This window comes from Pinus tabuliformis, chromosome 3_2, assembly GCF_031772625.1.
Source record: "Pinus tabuliformis cultivar Carrire ecotype Pingquan chromosome 3_2, CPIR1, whole genome shotgun sequence".
NCBI lineage: Eukaryota > Viridiplantae > Streptophyta > Pinopsida > Pinales > Pinaceae > Pinus > Pinus tabuliformis.
Window position 1 is genome coordinate 700,660,283 of NC_142302.1, and position 23,060 is coordinate 700,683,342.

The window sequence follows — 23,060 nt, forward strand, 5'->3', positions numbered from 1 at the left end:
AATTTTCAACTACTTTCGAACAAGCTATGAAAATCTGCATAAAGTTTTATCAACATCCATAGTTGTTTTTCCTGCACTAAGGAATGTTTAAAGTATAAACTTCTTACCTCTCAATTCAAAACTTACAACCGCATTCAAATTTCATCGATTTTTGGACTTCGAATGTAGAAAACCGTAAGAAATTCCTCTCCTTTATGAACCTTGATTTTTCAACTCATGTTAAAGTAGTGACGATAATATAATATACTAAAATTCATCAAACCGTCGTAATTTTGTAGGCTAAAGAATGTTTTCCAACATAGAGGTTCAGCGAACAATTGAGAAGGCAACTCCATATTATTTCGTTATTATGCTAAAAGCCACGAATACACCCAAGTGTGCTTATAATGACTAAAAGAAAAAGAAGGTGAAAGATCGAGCAAGGAACGAATTCCAATACATTGTCAGTTTAAAGAAATCCCTTCCAGATCACCTGCTTCTGGTACCAAAATGCTCATCAAGAAGCTGGAAAACAATATAAATGCCAAAACAGTTTGTATGAATTGGTTATTAGTGTAATTTTAGTTAGGATCCATTGAACCACTTCATTTCGTCAATCCGTCAAGCGACGTAAATCAAGGAGGCAATTGTGAGTTTAAGTGGTGGGATTCCAGGGTCAAAAACCTTACAGTCATCTAATAATGGATTGAATGGTGCAAAATAGTCCAGAGTGGAAACTGGGTGAGTTCTTCTCAAAGTGGAATGACTTACAATGTAATTAATTTAACGTTTAAATTTTGTAAGCCATACAAAATTTAACCTTTGTAAAAACATTTTGTTTAAATATTTTTTTAAATAAATTTTATATATTGATTTTTATTGAAATTAAAAATATATATTTATATATTTTAAATAATTGATAAATATTTATAAGTATCAATTTATAACAAATATCAAAATGCTTACTTTATGATACATTTCACATCATAAAATTAAAATATTAATTAAGTTATATCGTTATTTTAAGTTATTGTTATTAATTATAAAAATAAATTAAATAAGTTGATAAGTGTGTCTACTTCGGAATGATGTTGTTTAATGAGGCAAAAATTTCATCCAGATGCTAACATTTTCACCAGAATTGGATGTTTTTTGTTTTGCAAAATCTTGATTTAGAAGTGTTCCACTCTGGATTTTGAAATAAAAATGGATTGAACACTCTAAAAACCCTAGAGCACCTAAACTTCTATATTTTGACTGTTGTAACATGGATTTTCAAAATTTTCAATTGGAATTTTCCAAAACGTGCTAAAAAAAATCTATATTTTCAAGAGAAATTGTCACCTACTTAAACTACTCATTTTGGAATTTTAAAATTTTAATTTAATTATTGCTAATTATTAAGTGGATGGTAGGAATTTAACCTCAACTGTAAAATGAAAAAAAAAAAGTAAAAAATACATAACTACTTTTGAGATAAATCTCAACCTTTGATTTCTCACTGCTATTTAGAATATTCTAAAATATTTCATAGAGGTTAAATCTTCACCATCAACTCAATAGCTATTGATAATTAAATTAAAATTCTAAAAACGCTATTCCTAAATAAACATATTTATTTACATAATAAATATGTTTATATGAATCTTAAATTTATAACTTTTATAATAAAAAAATATAAATATCTAACCTTTTTTATATATAAATTATATCTTCTACTATCCTGCACTTCAATTTATATATTAAAAAAAATATTTTCATTAGATTAACATCTTCAAATATTATATTAATATTCACATTAAAAAGATTAGAATTTCTTTTTTGTTTGGTATTTTATACTTAGGACATGGTAATTAGACATTTGAGCTTCAACCTTTCATGTTGTTAGACTTTAGGTATCTCATTCTATTTATTGTGGAATTTTGAATTTAAACTATTGTATAAAATAAAAAAATTAATTATATTAAGAAAATTTCAAAAATAATTAAAATTTTAAACCTATTTAATTATAAGGTACTTTAATAGCCTTTGGATACACAATATGAATGGCAAGGACACTTACAACATATCTTAGAAGGAGACAAAAGTGACCTAGAGTAAGAGGCTACCAATGAATGACAAACTCCCCTAATCAGGTGATTCCCATTAGGTGCATAAGGTTAGGGGGTTATGCTTTCCACCCTGGAAATGCTAGGAGAGTTAATGAAGGGAGTCACATGGTTGTCCTCTCGCATGCATAAGCATGTAGATTAATATCACCTCTATAAGTATGTTTTACGACCACGCAGAGCCTACGAAAGTCGTGAGTGTTGGTTTGGGCACTCAGAGTGACAATTAACTATTTCCTTTCCCCATGAGAGAATTCAGGGAGGAAATTTATAGAGGAGTCACTAAATTATCTCTAGTGACGATTATGTGTGAACATTTTGATGGTAATCTTCGCAAGGTGCACTACGGTTACTGGTATGTGGGATGTATGACAGGTTGACTTGGTGAAGCTACCGCAAGAAAGAGCTGAGAGTGCCAATAGAGCAGGATGTGGTGTGTTTCTTGGCCTAGTTGAGTTCGTGGGCATGGGCACACACAATTCAACCCTAAGCGAGATGCCTCCCCTAACCTATGATGATAGGGTACTTCTCCATCTATACTAGGTATTTGTTAATCTTCACGATTACTCTTTGAATTTTGTCTAGTTTATCTTTGGAAAAAAAACATTTTCCCAAGGGGTCAATGTAATTTTTGTGGTGGTTTAAATAGTCCTTGGAGGCTTAGTTGTGATGTCGTGCATGTGTTAGTTATTACCACCTATACACCTTGTGATTTCACCCGTGGCAATCGTCAGCTGAACTGGGCTTAGGACCTTTTGAGTCTTCACCTTTCTTCATTATTTTTTATTTTGTTGGAATATAGAGGTTTGTGTCTATGTGGATTTATCTTTGCTGCCCTTGAGAGTTGTCACTGGTAGCCGAGTTTGTTTGGCAGCTTACTGTGAGTAGGGACAATTTCTTCTTGTTGCAACTTTGTCTTCATTCCATCTCGTGTTGGCCTTCCATGTCTTGTTGGTCTATAATCAGTGTCTTAAAGTATACCAGTTCTGGTAATTGCACCCCCTCTTTCTTGGTGTTTCATTTTGTGAGTCTTAACTCCATATCACATTATTATTGGTTGAAGATGGAGTGCCAGTGAATGCGCAATAGGCATGGGGAGGGGGTTGTGGCCCCCAAGACTAATATAAAGCTCAAAAATAGGCCCAGGAGGTTGTTGATAAATACCATGAAATGGTCCCCCTGATACCCAGAATGAAATCCGTAATTTTGAGTCTCATGTTGTTCAAGATAGACAAGTCTTCTCAGATTCTGAAATTCAAGAAGTTGTAGCCATTTGGATTCCTAACCTGAGGCAAACATGAGGAAAAGGGAAGCTCTATTTTGGAGCGTTGACATTATATTTGAAGAAGAAGACTCTGCTAGGCAAAAGCTTGATTGATAAACAGACTTAGAGATACAACATCTCTTTTAGTTTGGGGGATGTCAAAAGGTACCAGTACAACCAAAATTATCTCTTAGAGATGATTGAGTTGAGGATTGCACACATTGAGCTCCATTTATAGTGTAAACAAGATTCACATGCTTCTCTAGGATAAAGTTCTAGAGACATAGTTATGGTCGATTCTTTAGACACTTGAGTTTGCATGCTTATCTTCAGGTTTTTATTTTTCATTGCATTCATAGATAGTCTAGTCATGCTAAAAATGTTGAAACATTTTGAATTCTGGACTAACTACTCTATTGGTAAATGGTAAAAAGTATCTTATTTCTTGTTTGGCAAATTAATACTACCTACCCAATGACATATGTGTTGATGATGCTTAACTGATATACATGGGCTGCTTAATTTTCTAACCTAATATAAACTTAAAAAAATAATTATAAGATAATCCAAATATTTTAAATTTTAACTTTTACACCAAATTATCTATGCATGTATATATATAAAGCCATCAAAATATCTAAAGGCCATGAGCTCCATCGATTGATAATAAGACTCCCACAACACTAACATGGAAATTGTATTTAAAGTAAGGTTTACCAAAGGCATTACATTAACCAGAAAGACACAAACTTAGAGATCTTCGGTTGGAATAACTTCTACAATGTTAAGGAATTTAGACTTCTGTGATCCATAACATTGTATAGATAATCTTCGGCAAAATCACATAACCAATCTTTTGTCGACGCGTTTCGAACCAACCACATCGTCAGGACAAGTTGAAGAACCAATCCGGATTAGCTGATTAAATAGAGTGTGCAGAGACTCCAACGGCTATATTGCCAACGGCTAATTTGACCTAAGGATCCCGGTCAAACCACTAATTTAACTATTAACATTTCTATAAATAGCTAAAACAGTTAAATTTGTTAATTATATCTAAGATTAAAATCATTTAATCATATGAGTATTAAATATAATGGTCATATATTTATTAGATGATCTATAATTATTATTATTCTACTATTATTTAAGTATAAATAAACGATACTCTTAGAATTTAGTTATCTTAGGCATATAATGGTCCTATATAATAGCTAAAACAGGATAGCTGTAATAATATCTAAGATTAAACTCCCCTAAGATAACTAAATTCCGTTTATTTATACATCATCTAATAAATATATGACCATTATATTTAATAATGATTAAATGATTTTAATCTTAGATATAATTAACAAATTTAACCAGACCGGGATCCTTAGGTCAAATTACAATATAGCCAGATCAGCTAAGATTGGTTCTTCAACTTGTCCTGACGATCGGTTCGAAACGCGTCGACAAAAGATTGGTTAACTTCTACAATGTTATTCACTTCTCTTATACGCTGGGAAGCTTCGAGAGGCTAACCTTCTTCTTTCTTCCTGAATTTAATTGATTCAATGGATCACACGAGTAACTTCTGTAGAACTGTTTGTGTAACAGTAAAAGTAAAAATACATATTAAAAGAGATTTCTGTGGCGATGCCTGGTCATATATGTCGAATTCCACAGCTGAGCCTTGGAAACTTCTTTCTTTGCGATGGTTGTACAGGCTTCCACGAGATTTTCTTTGCGATGGTTGTACAGGCTTCCACGAGTTCATGTATCATCTATGTATCTCCTTTGATTGGTTTTTCTTGTACCAAAAACTCTCTTTCCCACTGAAATTTGCACGCTAAGCTTTTGGTAGGTGAAGATGGAAGTTCGATTGTTATTGCAGCTAAGGTTCTTGGTGGTTTTTCTTTTCTAGCTGTATACCGCGAGGTCCTCAGATTTGTTGCACCTCTTTATCTCTTAGAATTGTCTTTTCGCTTTTGATGGGTGATGGTTGGAGTTCACTTTTTCTAGCTGTATACAACAAGATCCGAAGGTTTGTTGCACCTATGTATACAGTAGTTTCCTGAGAAATTTCTTGATGGGCCTCTCGGGGAGCACTGTCATCATGCACCGGCTATCGATTTATCTTCTAGCTGGATTGGATATAGTTTCAGTAGATATGTAAGCTATAGTTTTAGTTTCTATGGGAGGGAATATTAAAAGAGGGTCTGGGGATTTATGTAGAGGTTTGTTTGTGCAAATTAGGGTGATGCTTTGGTCCCGGTTAAATGTAAGCTATTGGTTAGAAAGAGGAAATGGCTCTTCAAGATGTGTGAATTTGTCTATTCTATGCGTGGATTCATGTAGAGGTTCACTTGTGCACATTAGGGTGATACTTTGGTCACTCATAAATGTAAGCTATTGGCTAGAAAGAGGAAATGACTCCTCAAGACGTGAATTTGTCTAGTCTTGTAGTGTGTGTTTTTGTTTCAAAGAGGGAGTGACCTATTTTCTGGTCAACCCTAGATAAATATGAGTGGCAGAGACCATACTAAATTAAGTGAAGAGTGCTAAAGAGAGAGAACTCAGAGGATAAGCTAAGCATAAGAAAGAGAACATTATTAGTATATGCGCAGAGAGAGTAACCATAGCTAAAAGCCAATATGGCTACCTGATTTGGATTGGATCATTATTTTTTTTGTCATCCATATTGATGATTTTCAAGTGGAAACATCAGAGAAATCAACTTACAGGAGTAGTTTAGTGGTAGAGCCAGTTTTGAGAATTAGGGTCAAAAACCTTTTAGGGTTAGCTTGAGGCCTTAAATGATGTTTTTGAGGATAAAAAATTATTGCTTAAGTGTCACACCCCATGATGTTATTATCATATAGATACCTTTAAGATGTCAATCAAAATTTAGATGTGAAATTTATGCCTTTCAAAAGTTGACCTATTGTGATTGACCACCATAATTTAAGAGAATGCCACATCCACTCTAGTTACTCATGGAAAAGGGGCTAGCCACATGGTCAATATGAATAATACTCTGGAAAGGTTGAATTATAACCCATGTTGAGGGTAGAATGTGTCAAATTTAACCCCTAGTTTGCTACCAGTCTTTGTTATAATCGAACCACTAAGAGGAAAAGGGGTTTCATTCAATTCAAGTGTATTTTGTTCCATAGTGAAGTAGAGTAGCTGAAAGTAGATAGAGATATAGAACATAGTAGAATGGGTTTTATTATGTGGCAGCCTAAGGATCATGAGTTTCAAACAAATCCGTAGTGACTGCCTTATCCTTTTTATTTGCATCATTTTCATTCAAAGAAAAGAGAGTGAAGAAACCTCACCTTCCAACTAGGTTTTCTCCTAAAAGGGTTTCCAAGAGTATATCTTGGTGTTTATTATGGTTTGTGAGTGTTTGTATTTCATTGTTCTCTATTTTCCTCATTTATCTATTGCATGCATAAATAACAAAATCAATAATAAAATATCTAGAATCTAAGGGAACTAACACTTCATAATATAGATTTCAATTTATCTTAATAGATCTATTGTGATGAACCATTTATAGGAATATTTACAATATTTTATAAATCATAGTGGTATCATAGCAAGTTCCTTTTCGTATATTGTGGAAAATTCCAAGGGATCATATCAGTTTAAAAAGAAATTCATAAAACTGTAGCCATGGCTAATGAATTAGTTTATGATAACCTTGAAGATCTAGCAGAGAAGAGTTTTGCACACTTGGAAGTGAAAGTCGCATTTATAAATTGTAATATGATCATCCTCATGGCTTCGCTAACTAATAAGCTCAATTAGTTTGGAGAAGATGAAGGTTCCAATGTAGAGGTCAGATCAGAGGGGAAATTGGGGGATTATAAAGAACTAGAGGAGTCAAGGAAACCTAAACTATAGCAGTTGAGTTTGATTGTCATAAAACATTCATGGTTTCTCTTCAAAATGGAAGAAAAGGTGGACATCAAGTTGTATCAAGTTGAAATCAATGCTTTGAATTAAATCACTGGTTGTAGCAATTATAGGTTTGCTTTAGTGTTCACAACATCTGATAAGGAACAAAAAAATTCATTTACTCATTTGAAATTAGAGGGCCATGCCCTTACTTGGTGGGATTCAAGCCAAAAATAAACCCTAATAATGGAGCAAGAACCTCCAATAAATAAGTGTGAGGATTTCAAAACTCTCATAAAGTCCTAATTCTCCCCTATTAGGTATGTAGATGACTAGTCGATTTGGTGGCATTACTTCAAGCAGAGATAGGGGCAAAGTGTATAAAAGTACACCACATAATTGAGAAACATTACAATAATGTTTTGTATCTCTCTCAAGAACCCAAATGTACTCCTCAAGTATTCAGGGGGTCTACACAGCCATTTGTGAAGGTAAGTGATGTTGTTCAAAGCCAAAAATGTGGACAAGACATGCGTGCAAGTGCAATGATTAGAAAAAATTGGCTAGAAGAAAGGGAAGTCAAGTGGTTCAAAGTAGAAGGAGCTATAGGAAAATTCCAAAGGGAGGAATAAGTTCAAATGGGGAAATGAAAATAAGATAACAGTTGTAGCACATTAGTGCAACGATCCTAACAATTACTGCAACCATTGTAACATTGATGGTCATAAAAAGGAGAAGTGTTAGAAATTAGATCTAGAACTCAATAAAAAAATCAGAAGAAGGATAAGAAGAATAAAAATCTCATAGCCACAGATTCGAGAAACCAAATGGAAAGATTCTCATGCATGGATGAGAATATTATTTGCACATTAGTGCAAAAGGGGGTGAATCTGAGTATCTTTCAACAATGGGAAGAGAAGGAGATGGTCAAACACTTCCATATAAAGGCATAGGTTAAGAAGACAATAATTGATGTTTTTTCAACTCAAGATCATACGTGAATCTCATTGCAATAGAGTTGGTCAATAAATTGGGATTGGAGGTTTGATATCATCCTATCAAATATCCATTAGGATGGCTAAATAAGGATACAAAAATTATGGTATCCAAATATCCCACAATAAAATTTTCATTTAATATTGATTTTATTAATGAAGTAGAATTGGATGTAGTTCCACTTGATGGATGCTGAGTTTTGTTTCAATGTCTCCATATGTATTCACATGATGTAATATTTATGTGCAGAGCCAACCAATATTGCTTCATCAATGATGAAAAAAATTCATCATTAATGTGCATAAGGGCAAGTCTAAAATTTCATTGGCAAGTGCCAAGAAAGTCAAGAAATTGAGTATTTCTAGCTAGAAGTATGCTTTATTGTTTTCAAGGGAAACTTAGTTTGTAGAAGAGTCAATGAGTGCAAAGGATCCCTAGAGGGGTGCACTATGGAATATAGGCAATAGTTGGAAGAGTTGTTGCAAGCATACAAGGAGTGTTCTAGGAGCCTAAAGGGCTACTACCTAAGAGGGAAGTGGAGCACAAGAGCCAATTGTTGATGGAATTTCCACTGTTAAACATTGAGATGTATAGGAAGTATGTTATAAATGAAAATGAGATGAAGTATTTGGACGATGTTGGAGTAGGGTGTTATTTGACTAGGAACCTCACCATGTGTGTGACCCATCATAAATGTGCCTCAGATGGATGGGACTTGGAGAATATACATTGATTACAAGGTGTTAAACATAGTTATGTTGAATAACATGTATACCTTGCTTATAATACATGATTTGTTGGACTTGTTTGTAACAAGAAAAATATTTCACCAAGCTGGATTTAAAATTAGGGTATCACCAAGTTTGAGTCAAAGAAGAAGATACCTAGAAGACAACCTTTACATCCAGACAAGGTTTATATGAGTAGTTATTCATTCCATTTGGTCTATGTAATGCACTAGCTACATTCATTATATTAATGAATGATATCTTGTTCCCATATGCATATTCATTTATTATTATTTATTTGAATGGCACGTTAGCTTTTAGTGCTAACTGAGACGAGCATGTCTCATATTTGATGTAGGTGCTAGAGACTTTGATGAAGCACCAATTGTTGGATAATTTCAAGAAGTTTAAGTTTGCATAATAGACTTTGATGTACTTAGTATATGTGATTGGTGGAGGGGAACTCAAAATAGATCTTGTCAATTTGGAGACCATCATGAAGCGACCAGCTCCTACCATTGTTTCTATGGTTAGGAGCTTTGTTAGGGTAGCCCGAGGAAATTCATAGCCACATTTTTAGCAATAACCACACCACTCCACACCACAATAGTGAGTAGAAAGAATTCTTAGTGGGAAAAGGGTCAACAAAATTCCTTTGGAAAGTTGAAGAAGAAAATTATTCAAGCATTAGTTCTTGCATTATTGAAATTATAGTATTCCTTTGAAGTGGAGATAGATGCAAGTGGATATACTGTGGGAGTAGTCTTCATCATGGGAAGAAGGCCAATATGTTATCATTTCAAAGTATTTCACGCAGTGGTTCTCAACTACCCTACCTATGACAAGGAGCTCTATTCTTGATACAAGTTGTCAAAAAGTGGAAACACTATATAATGGGAAAGGATACAATCATCCACACAGATCATTAGTCATTATAATACCTAGAGACCCATAGTAAGTTACAACAAACTAGACATTACAAATAGATGTGGTTTTTATAGTAGTTTCATTTGGTGATTAAGTACAAGAAGGGAAACACAACAAGTTGGTTGACATGATTTCAAGGGAACCCACATTAAGATTCATGGCTTTGGGAAGTATGATGCACATGAAGCATTTTCCCCATGATGCACATAAAAGGGGATGTACAAAGGATGAAGACTTCATGGAGGTATATTAATATCTACAAGGCCATATTCATGTGCAAATTTTCACAATTGACTACCATCTCTAGAATAGGTTACACTACATGCTAGACAAACTATGTGTCTCTAAAGGTGAGTGACTATGACTAATCAGAGAGGCTCACACTTCCAAGGTTGTACGGAATTTTGTTGTAGGGAATGTAGCTTCCAATTTACAAAGGTATGTGCACTAGCGCAAGATGCAAGAAGATGTAGCTAGGTTCATTAGTGAGTGTATACTTTGTTTTATCGGTAAGCCTAGTAATAGGAAGGAGGGTCTATACCATTCCTTACTTGTACCCACTTGTCTTGGGAAATAATTTCCATGGAATTTTCAAAAGGTTTATGAACAACCAAGAAGAAACATGACTACATGTTCATGGTAGTTGATAGGTTCAACAATATGTGCATTCTCATTCCCTATAAAAATACCATCAACAAGAAATAAGTAGCAAATTTGTCATTTGGACAAGTCTAGGTGCTCTTTAGGATACCAAGGAGCATTATTTTAGATAGGGACACTATATTTTTCAGTGCATTTTAGAGTATATTGTGGGAGAATATGGACACAAAGTTGAAGATATTGACCTCATTCCATCCACAAATAGATGGGAAAACATAAGTAGTCAATGAGACTTTGGTGTAACTTTTGAGGGTAGACCTGGGATAAAAATCTAGTGTATATAAAAGAGTTTTATAAAAGAGTAGACCACACTTCCACTTGTAAGTTGTTGGTTGAAACTTATTTTGTATTTTTCCACCTTCACCTTTGGATATTTCATATAGAAAATAAAGAAGAGTGAGGATCTCACATGCGATACTTCAAGGGAAAATTAATTTGTTGAGAAGATCAAGCAGATCCATTTACAAGTACAAGAGATGCTGAAGTAATCATATGTAAAGTATAGGACTAGGCATGAACATATAATAGAAAAAATTATTTAGAATGGGAGATATAGTATGATTACAGTTGAAAAAATGGAGGCTATGGGGTCATGGTAAGAAAATAAAGGTATTGTGATATGGTCTTTTCAAGATGTTCGGAAAGGCGGGAACCTACTTATTATCTCAAAAAAGTTCTTCTCTAATCACATAACTTACTATGTCATTACTCTGCTCTATTATTGAAGGTTATATAATTAATCTCATAATTGTGGGATGTCAGTAGTAGATAAGGATCCCTTAGAAGAATGAAATCATGCATAGGAACATGAAAATGATTTTGGGTTCTAAGAGTTGTAGTTACCCCTGTCTCTATTTATGAATATACCTCTATTTTAATTTAATCCTTAAATTTTAACAATTCCTTGAGGAAGGTGCATGTTTTCCCTATGTAAAACCTAGCATATACTACATTGAAATCCCTTGGAATATCTTCTCAAGGAGTTGCTTAAGAAGATTACCCTCATGATTGTTAGCTTGAGACAAGGGAGTTGAGAAGAAACTCTTGGTTAATGAATAGGGATTGGGCCCTATTATAACTTTATTAATATGTTGTTGTAAATGAGTTTGATTAAGTTACTTAATATGTGAAAACTATAAAGTCAAAATTTTAGAAAATTATAAAAAGATTTCCTAAGTTTTTTCATATAAAATATTTGTGCAATATAACACATATCACATATATAAAATTAATGTTTCAATCCAATGCATTTGACATGGAAAAATTATTCCATGCTATATGGTGCTTGTCATATAGATTACAAGACTTCAAAAATTGGTTGATTTTTGAGAAATTTGGAGAGTTTTCTTATCTTGCATGAAAATATTATCTGGCTCTATCAAAATATTATCTTGGAGTACCACATATTGGACCTAGATATATGGCAAGGAAAATTTTATGAAGATGTGATACACTTCACAAGAAAATAATCTTGAGTGAGATATTGCGAAGAATGAAGACATACATGATTTGGGAAACTTGAGAAGCATTGAGAACTTTTTTTCTATTATAGGAAAAAAGTTTTTACAGTGTAATGTATTACATCAAGGTATTATTCTAGTGCTATACGTTACACAAAAAGAAAATATGTTAGTGGAGTACAGTATGCAAAAGGATAAGTTTGAGATGTAATGAGAAGAATGCAATATTGCAAAGTTTGTTTTTTGATAAATACAATGTGTTGCATAGGTCAAGGGCGGTACCTTTTAGTTCGTGGTGTGAAAGACCCTCAATAATAGTATGTTGCATGAGAAAAATCTTTTGTATAACACAATTAACAAAAAATTCCAGGATACTTCTGGAATAAACAGAAGTTTAGGTGTATGAATCTATTTGAATATTTAGTAGAATGGGCAGTTTTCTTTTGACTAGATTTAGGACACGGATGAGACTATTTGTAAATCGATTCCAAACACCAAAACTCCAAAAGAAAAACTAAGAGATCAAAATATTTAGAAATCCTAAATTAAAGAGGTCAATCCATTAATATTCTCATAACCATCCAATTCCAAGATTTTTCCCAATAAACATTAGTTCATGTGTATGAATATATTTTGGTATTTAGTAGAATGTGCAACCTTCCTTTGATGAGACCAACATAATTGATGGAATAAAGAACTTTAAATGGATGGATTGGGAAACCTAATATGGTAGGAGAGATTTAGGTTTTAGTTATTAATTAACAAGCGTCAAAAAATATTAATAAACTGGTTGGTTGTCTATTCAATAAGACCAAAAAAGGTTATTTTTTTATCCTACTCATTGTTGGTAAAAAACAATTTTTGTGGGTATGGTTGTTGCTTTATCCTACTCATTGTTGGTAAAAAACAATTTTTAAGAAATCTTTGTGGGTTTAGCTTAGCTTATCTTATTTTGTTGATGGTTACTTAATTTTTATTTTTGTAGATGAACATTTCAATAATCATAAGAGGGAAAAAAAAATGTAGATTTTTTTGGAAAAATAAATTGATATGATTTTATTAAAATAAGTTGATTAGATTAAGTTTAAATCATTTGATTTTTTTTCTTTCTAATAGTAATGAGAGATATTTTTAATTTCTAACAATTAAATCAAACTTATTTTTTTTAGATTGAGGTTGCTTAGCTCTAAGGAAAATGATACAATTGTGTGCATCTTTGTTACATTAAATACTGATAATGATTCTGTGTATGTATTTTTGTTAGTATTAAATATGAGATAACATTTTTATCTAATTAAGATTAGAAAATATTTTAAATTGCAAGATAAATAGAGGGAAATTTTAGTCCAACTAAAGAGGGCATGGTAAGGAGTTTGAAAATAAGAAGTTTTTTTAATTTTGAAAAAAATAATATATCTTGTTTTTACAATATGTTACTTTTGAATTTGGGGTTGTAAGATTTGGTTATTTTCCACCTAAAAATTAAAATTATGTATAGGTGAGGTTTATGCAATTGCATAAATATGTAACAAAGGCATATGGATCATTCTCCACTCAAAAATTGAAATTGTGTATAGTTGAAGATTATGCAATTGCATAAATAATGTAACAGAGGCATATGGATCATTGCAAAGGCTCTTTCTAGCCAAAGAAGAAAACATCTAAAATTTGGTGGTGTTGGGAAATTCACAATTGGTTATACATCCCTTGTTCATGAATCTTTGCCTAATGATTGCATGTTGGGAAGCATTATTGATTGAATCAAGAATTTTGAATTAGTCTTCTCTACTATTAGCTTCTTTTATGTGTTGAGAATGAACAATTCTGCTACAAATGATCTCACCAATAAAAGTGTAAATTTGAGGCAAGAGTTAGAATGAAAAATGGGATTCCTTCCCTCGTAACTATTCCTTAAGAATTGGTATGCTATGTAGTGTAAATTTTGTTTGTATCTATAGGTATTTTATAAAATCTATGCCTCCAAAATCTATGTCTTTCAAAGTAGTAAAACCACTAATAAATATTGAGAATAAAGTAACATGTATAGCTAATCTCGAAATATTTTCATTATTGAAAATAAAGTAACATATATAACTATTTTCATTGTACAACACAATAATACAACATTCTCTTATGGTTAAAAAAATAATGTTACTATTGAATTCCTTTCCCCATATCTTATGGAATCGAATTCAAATTCTCTGTAACTATGTTATAGACCACTGAATCAAGTTATCAAGATTGCTCCCTTAGCTTTGCTTGTTCTTGTGAGTACTAAACCATGTAATGAAAATTTATGAGAACTAAACGTTTGTCTTCGCCATTGTTCTAACAATTATGCGCTTTGGAAGACGAGAATAAGAAACTCCAAACCAAGGTACGAGTTTCTTGAAAGTCCAAATTTTATTAAGACGGTTATGGTTCTCGATTCAAGGACCTACATATAACCTAGTGCTTGTATGGCAGATTGGTACTCAAGGCGAATCATCCACTTCAGTGCAAGAAAATGCAGGGGTACACCAAAATAACTTACATCTTGGGTGTGTGCACTTAAACTTTTATTGTTCCTTTTAAAAATCATAATTATTCTTGTATCTTTACCCTCTTTGGGTTCTAATCTGACAATTGCATTGGAAGACTTAATACCTTTCCCAGCAGACCCTCTGAGATGATAGGAGATGGAGATAAATCCCATATAGGGGAAACTGAAATCTCTAATGCTTGATCAAATGACTATTTATTGTTGTTTCTCCACCTATTCCAAGAATTTGAAAATCCACGACAAATGGAAAATTGGTTCTGTGTGAGAGGATCATACATGTTTTTTTTTTTTTTTCTAGTTATGGATTTTAATGTCTTCAACTTTGTTTTAACATGGTTTTGGTTTTTTTAACTGGAAATATCATTTTTTTCTAGAAGGAAAAAACACAGGTTTATATATAGTATTAGTACATATTCAAAATATATATTTTATATGTAATTAATGAGATCTAAGATAGGAAATCTCCATATCTAATAGTTATAAGGCACAAAATCATCTAAGCATGAAAGTTCAAAAGAGTACCAAAAACATAGACCTACTGTCATAAATATGTATCTATCTTTGTATGGAGTCAAGTATATTCAAATATTGCAAATTGAACAGACATAGACAGGATAATAAATACTATGGAACCATAATGGATCCATCTTCTGCAAGATTATGGAATCTTCTATAAGACTGATGTCCACCATGAATTGGTGCCAACACCCACATAAAGACCCATTTTCGATAGAGAATCAGCCAGAGTGTTAGACTCCCTTAAAATGTGTTGGAGAGTGATGTGCACAAAGGACTGTTTGAGATTGTGTATGTGGTTAAGCCAACCCTCAAGTTTTGGTGGAGAAAAAGTAGTATTCCCCAACGCTCCATCTATGAGAGATTTGGAATCCCCATATATGTGGATAGTGTCCATAGAAAGTTCCTTTGCAAACCAAATGAGACCCCATAATGCCAAGATATATCTGAAGCCATGCTCCACATCCAGATATACATGTCGGTGTCGCGTCATCAAAATAACCTGCAGGGAACTGAATGCATGGATGTATATATCGATAACTTAGGTATTTGTCCTTATGCAGACTTATATCTTGTGTGCCCATCCACGTCACAATGTTGGAGCAAATCCTATGAGTGTTAATGGGGATACCATCAAATATGTTTTCGTTCCTAGGTCTCCATAATTCTCAATGAAGAGAGGGATAGGCTGGTGTATTCTCCCTCTCCCGCTCCACCAACACATGCATTGTTCAATTGAGAGGTAAGCTTTATTGGGGAAATTAAAAAAAAAAAAAGTCTAGCACCATACCTGTGATGTGATCAGGCATTCCAGCAGTAGATGTAAATTTGTCTCAAATGAGCTATGACATAGTACACACCATCTTGGTCCATGTATACCCTTCTTTTGTAGATGTTCCCAAGTCAAGGTTTTTTCTTGCCACACCAATCAGGTGTATAGAATGATCTTAGTAGGGGCCTTCATTCTCCATATATTCTAGAACCAGGTTTCGTTGTTTAAAGAGAGTCTGGAGCACATTATGTATTTGTAAGTTTCCGCAACCACCACTATACCTTTGTAAAATGTCTCAGCCCAAGAAATATGATCACCTTTCTCTGTTCTACACAAGCCCATCCTTCAGAATTCCATTATATGGTTATCCCAAACCTCAGTACTATGTCCTGTCAACCCGATGTCAGTTGCCATCTTCCAAACTGGAAACCTCCCATGCAAGTGATGAATAACCTATGCCAAAAAGAAGTACCCTTTGGCATGAAATATGTCTATGATGTCATTGGAAGGATGGACACCCAGTATGTTATCTAGACCAATAAGAATATAATTACCCATACCAAAATACCAACGGATTCGTTGGAGAAACCATAATTTGATTTTATTGAAACTCAACTAGATATAAGAGCCAACAATTTTACCTATAGAACCATCCCTAATCCATTATGATGCCTCTTTATGATTCAGGTACTTTCCTTGAACAATGTCCCTCCAGGTACCCTCTCAAAATAGTGCATGCCATAATGGATTAATCAATAAGGCACATCCAAAAAATTTCATGTCCAGTATCCCCCATCCTCCATATTCGTTCGAGATAATGATCTTCTCCCATTTTATCAAATGGTATTTTCTTCCTTCCCGAGTGCCTACCCAAATGAAATGTGCCATAATTCTCTGGGTTTTGTATATAATGGATGCAGGAAGCATAAATAAGTGTGTCGAGTAAACCGATATTTGCTGAAGAACCGACTGTGCAAGGGTGAATCTCCCCCCTAGGGTGATCCATCTATGAGACCAGCCAAATAATTTCTGACAAAATTTATCTAGTATCCATAGCTAGTCATCAGTCCTATAGTTGTTGGGCTTGAGTCTGTGTCCCAAATATATGAAACCCTTGCACAGGGGCTTTGTAGCCACACCAAATATACTAGCAATAAAGTCAATCACCTCTCAATGTCTGCCAGAGTAAAGAAAAAGTGATTTTCCTCCATTAACCTGCAATCCAAATGCCTCTCCAAATCTCATAAAGATATAATGCAGAGCCAGCCACTATGCTTTGGATACCATCCCGAAAGTGAGGATTTCATCGACAAAGAAATTGTGGGATATTTCAGCATTCCTCCCCAGATTTATGCCATAGAAAACACTAGTAGTTCGAGCCTCCCATATCTGGTGACTCATCCCATCCATAACAAAAATAAATAAAAGGGACGACAGTGAGCATCCCTATCATAAACCCCTTCTAGCATGGAAAAAATGGGAAGGATATCCATTGATCAATACTGCAAACTATATCAAAGTAACACATGCCATAATCTGCTCAACATTATACATCATTAGTCCAATCTTTGTCAATATGAGTCCGATTTGCACAATCATATGCTTTCTTCAAATCAAATTTCATGATTAGCACCTCCATTTTCTTCGTGTGGATGGAATGTATACATTCTTGGTTCATTTCCACAACATCATGAATCATACAGTTGTGGAGAAAATCATATTGTTCTTGGGTAATATAGGTCGAGCGAGTTGACTTTCAAGCGCTCCACTATGCTTTTAGAAATGAGTTTGTAAGTAATATTGCATAGAGAAATAGGTCTAAAATCCATAAAAGTGGCAGGATCTGAGGCCTTTGGAATGAGAGTAATAAAGGTTGAGTTTATGGCTCCATTCATATTCCCAGTGATCTTGGATTCTTCAACCATATTCAGAAGTTCCTTCCCCATGAGATCGAAGAAATGTAGGAAGATCTCAATTGTTTAGCCATCCGGACCAAGACTCTTATCTTTAGTGAAAGATTTCAAAACCCTATGTACTTCATCCAGCTCTATAGATCTGAAAATAATTTGATTTTTTTCCTCATCAAACATGTTTGGATAGTCCTTCAATCCCCACATTTGATCTTCAAAATTAACACCATTTCATTCCCTATAGAAAGACTCAAAAAACAAAAATGATTCTTGTTGTATCTCAAATGCAATGTATACTTGCACATCATTTCTCCCCTTTATATGCCAAATAGTATTAATATTTCTCCTATATTTTGCATACTTGTGAAAAAAATAGGTGTTCTGGTCCCCCTCTTTTAACCATAGAACCAAACTTTTCAAGTGCCAATTGGCCTCATGTATCTATAATATCTTCTTTTTTTGTCCTCCAGCTCCTTCAACTTTTCAATGATAGATAGGGAAGGGGTCCCCATATCCAAAACTCTGCTAAGATGATCAATCTCCACCACGATTGATTTCAATTCCATGTACAAAGATTTATTTGTATGCCTTTCCCATTTACGCACCCGACTCTTCAAGAATTGGAGTTTATTTTTGATGTGATACATTGTTGATGTGCCTAGTTCTGAAACCACCATATTCCAAGATGTTTTAATCAATTCCTAGAAATCTTCATCCTCCAACCATATATGATTAAATTTGAAAGGGATGCCAAGTCGAACTGGTTTTGACCGCCATTGTAAAATAATGGGAAGATGGTCCGAAATGTAAGACTAATTTACCCAGGTACACATATTTCCCAAATGGTTAAATAGATTTTCATGCACCAGAAAATGTCCTAGTCTTTTCCCAATGTGGAATTGCCCCGTTCTGCCATTATGCCATGAGGGAGATAAAGGATTTGGGGGAGTGTCTATTGAATTGTATGTAGTAAAATGTGGAATTGCCCCGTTCTGCCATTATGCCATGTGGGAGATAAAGGATTTGGGGAGTGTCTATCGAATTGTATGTAGTAAATAGCGTCTGCAATCTATCATCTAAGGGATCCTGCAATGTATCCCCCAACACTCCTCCAATAAAAATGTAGTATTGAAATCTCCTGCTATAACTAGAAACATCATTTTACCTTACCTGATATTCAGATTCATTGGGCTCTTATATTGTTCAACACATAAATAAACCCATGCAAAACTTTCTTTAATTCACTTACTCAAATTCATTTAAATGATTTGGATTAAATTTCTCATTTTGGATTTTCAATTCCTTACCACTAAACCACACTCCACTGAGAAATTTAAATCCAAAATTTATCCACTTTGACTTTTTAATCTGAATGCAAGAGAGTGTTTCTATAGCAATTCAATGATGTTGTATGTAAAATTTCCATTATATATACCATCTATTTTAAATTTAGATTTAGAATGAATTGAAAAAAATGTATAAATTTTTTAATAATTTAATTCTAGATCATATATTAATTTATTTATTAAAATTTTCACATATTTAAATATATAAATTTATTTAAATTTTTAATATGCATAAAATAAATTAAATTAAATTTATAATTTTACATTAATTTGGCTTTTTTAACAATCGCCACATATTGAGTTCATTAACATCTCACTTTTATCAATATAATAATTTCCACTAATTACATATAAACTCTATTAATGCAATATATCTAAATTACATAAAAATAATAAATTCTTAGTTATTGTGCAATACTATGCTGCTAATTTATATCTTGATAAAGGTTTGTAATGTGGGTCGATTTTCCCATATTGATATGAATGCTTAAATAAGTTACTTCTTTATAAACAGTGAACTCCTTTATGAACTATTTCTTAAAAGAGAGTGATGGAAAGGCATAGATGATTTGCATTCCCGTGAAACAAGGGATGTTTGCGTTAAAAATTGCATGGCAACACATTATTAACTAGTATATTTCTATGATGTTTATAACCACAGCTAGCATTTATGTTGGTAATGTTTTTTTATTTTTTTATCATTTTAAATTGAATATATAGAATTTGGTAAATATTTTGAAATTGAATTTTTTAATAATATTTATTTAGGAAAAAAATGAATATATAAATATTTATAATTTAATAGAATCTTTAAAATTTATAACTTGTTATTTAAAAAAAAAAAAAAAAAACTTAATTTTAGTAACTTTGAAATACTATCTTGAAATTTTGACAGTTTTATCAAATTTATATAATTTAATTAAATCAATAAATTTGTTTATATTATAAAAATAGTAATAAATTTTAGAATCTTTTTATTATAAATGTCAGAGTATATTTCTGATTTAATAAAAAATACTATTAAATTTATTAATTTTCTTATATTTTATAAATAATCATTTATAATTACTAATATTATTAAAAAAAAAAATTATTATTAGTTTTTCAATTTTATGATAAACCTTATAAATAAATTCAAAACATGATAATCCAAAAATCACATGGAAATAAATTCTCAACTCTGAAATCACAAAAACCTCAAAACTATAATATTAACTTTTCATTAACAAAGATTAAACTATTTCTCCTTTCCCAAACCCTAATCAGATAAATTTCAAAATAAAAAAATACCCACTATAAAATTGCTACCAAAACTTAACATATTTCCGAGTTACAATTTCAATGGCATGCCCAATAGAGTAATTCTAAAAAGAATACACTTCTTCCACAAACATTCCACTTCATCCTCAAAATATGTCATTGACCAACACTTGACAAGGAAATGGAAACAATCGAACAACAAGAATAATGCATTCGCAACAATGTCCACATTTGGGGTATTTAAACCCTAAAAAGGCTCCTACATTGATAATGTGGTTGTTCAGATGGTGTGAATGCACATTGTACTTGGTAACCCCCAAATTGAAAGGTTATTTATGTTTGATTGAGCCTTCAAATAGATAGTATAATAATAAATTCTATATTAAAAAGGCAAGGCTGGACTATAGTAATCAAAATGGTAGTGTTAGCATTAGTCTTTGTGAGAGGTAACCTAACATTTTAGGCGCTCAGATTTTTGCAACTTAGGAAATTTATGGATTAATTTTTGAAAGTCAATAGTGTTATTCTCCATTTTATTTGGCCTCTTCCCACAGCAGCAAAAAAACTATAAGCATAAATAATATGTTATCTATTTCATTCATATTTGCAAAATGCAAACTATTGCTAACATTAGTTCCCCAATATGAAATGTTATGTGGTTACTTCAGGAAAGTATGCATATATACAGGTGAATTGTGGCTTTCATATGACCAGTGTGTTAGTTGGGAACAACAGGTGTGATGTCATCCTCAGGTTTTCAGGTCTATCCACATGCGTGCGGTCTAGCCAATCACCAAGAAAGCCCTCAGTTAATCGACCAACCAACAAGCAGCAAGTTCGTCGTCAAGCTAATTATCTGCAATTCTCAATCGAAATCCAAGATGCAAGAGAGAGCTCGATTAGCCATAAGGTAAAAGCATGGAAAGAAGAGGAATTTGCATGAGATATTGTTGACCGCTACCACCACTAAGGAATGCACCTTCTCGATGTGATCATTGGTTTGAATTTCCCACCCAGAAACAAGACCATGTGCCTAGAACTAAGTGAGTGAGTGCCCAGGGATGCTTTGAAGAAGACAATTCGAGGATATTTGGTTGCCCAGCCTTCGGTGGACCTACTAATCAACTAACCAATCGAGAGAGAAGGATATTTTCTTGAATGGAGCACCTCACCCAATGCATTGACCTCAATTGACATCCACCCATGGCCCCCATCCACCCATGGCCACAGTGAATTGTCTTCCCATGGCTACAGTGAACTTGTCTTCCCATGGGTACATCCATGGACCCTAGAGTCACACTCGAAACTCATCCACACAAACCAATTATCTATCACATTGGATGGAAGCCTGACACCTGTTGCACCTAGAGTAACACTGTGAAAACGGAACCTCTAATGCATTGTTAACCTTAAGAGCTTTGGGGTCACCCGTACCATAGCAAAAACATCGATCGATGCTTGCAGACAAACACATACCAACCTACATGCATTTATATATGTTGTTTTTTAAATTAGCCAGTGGAGTTACTGGGTCTAGTTTCAAATACCATCCTAAATAATAGGCACTCGATGATTGGTATGATTGAGCTAAATAAGATGGAACTAACTAAATAAGATAAGAAAAAACGTAACCTTGTAAAATAGAGCACGATGGGAAGAAGCATGTATGTCTTTCTTGAAGATCACTTAGTGCAATGGGCACCGAGCACTATCAATCCCTCCCTTTTTCAATTTCTAAAAATCACCTCCCTCCCTACCTATCGTGTGTGGGGAAGTCCCATAATGTCATAGAAGGTAAGTCTTGCCTGAGCAGCTCTCTATGTCACAGGCAATAAAAATAATTCAATTCTTCATGAGGTATAACATAAAGGCACCAAGCATAGCCCACCCCATCCTGAAGACAGGCAAGAAAAGTGTGTTCATTGTTCTTTCTTCCCCTTCCTTCTCCTGCTTTGCATAAATCAAGGTGTGTTCATTCGTTGGTGGCTAATTTCCTCACCCCACTTGTAGTGTGTAATCAAGCTTCTATAGGGTGCCCTCCTGCCCTTTGGTGTGGGAGAAAGTACTAAAGAAATTCTTCAAGGATGTTGTCTGTTGTTGCTAATAAACCTTATTGTAAAGGGCAAGTAAGGTGGTAATGGGTAACATCAAGGTTATAGCAATGCAAGTATTATGGTAAGCTCATCCATGTTATTATGAACATTTCACTACTACCTCATGATGTACAGTTTACTTGGACTTCAAGATGTAGTGACATGATATTTCTCTAAGAATTATAATTTCAATGCTATTTCTCTGTAGGACATCTTATAGGAACTAAGGAAGCTCAATGAAAATAATCAGTTTCTCCTAGAAACAATTCGAGGCTCAGAGAACAACTCGGAGGAGGAGGTTGGGCAAGAGGAGACTGAAACAACAACTGCTCGAAAAAAGGCTGACATGACTCAAGGAGTTGACCCTTCTCATTCCATACTACTGAATGACACCAATGATAAAGAAACCAAAGGCTCAGGTTCATGGTTTCTAGTAGTGTCGGATGTAATGGCCACTAGCCTAAATACTCAATTTGTAAGGATCCCTAGGGACCAATCTCCTATTAAAATCCATGGGCTAGACATCATTTTTTTCATTATGCTTTTGAGAATCCAAGGCCATAGGCTAGCTGCTGGCCATTATTTGTTTTGTGTCAAATATTAACCAC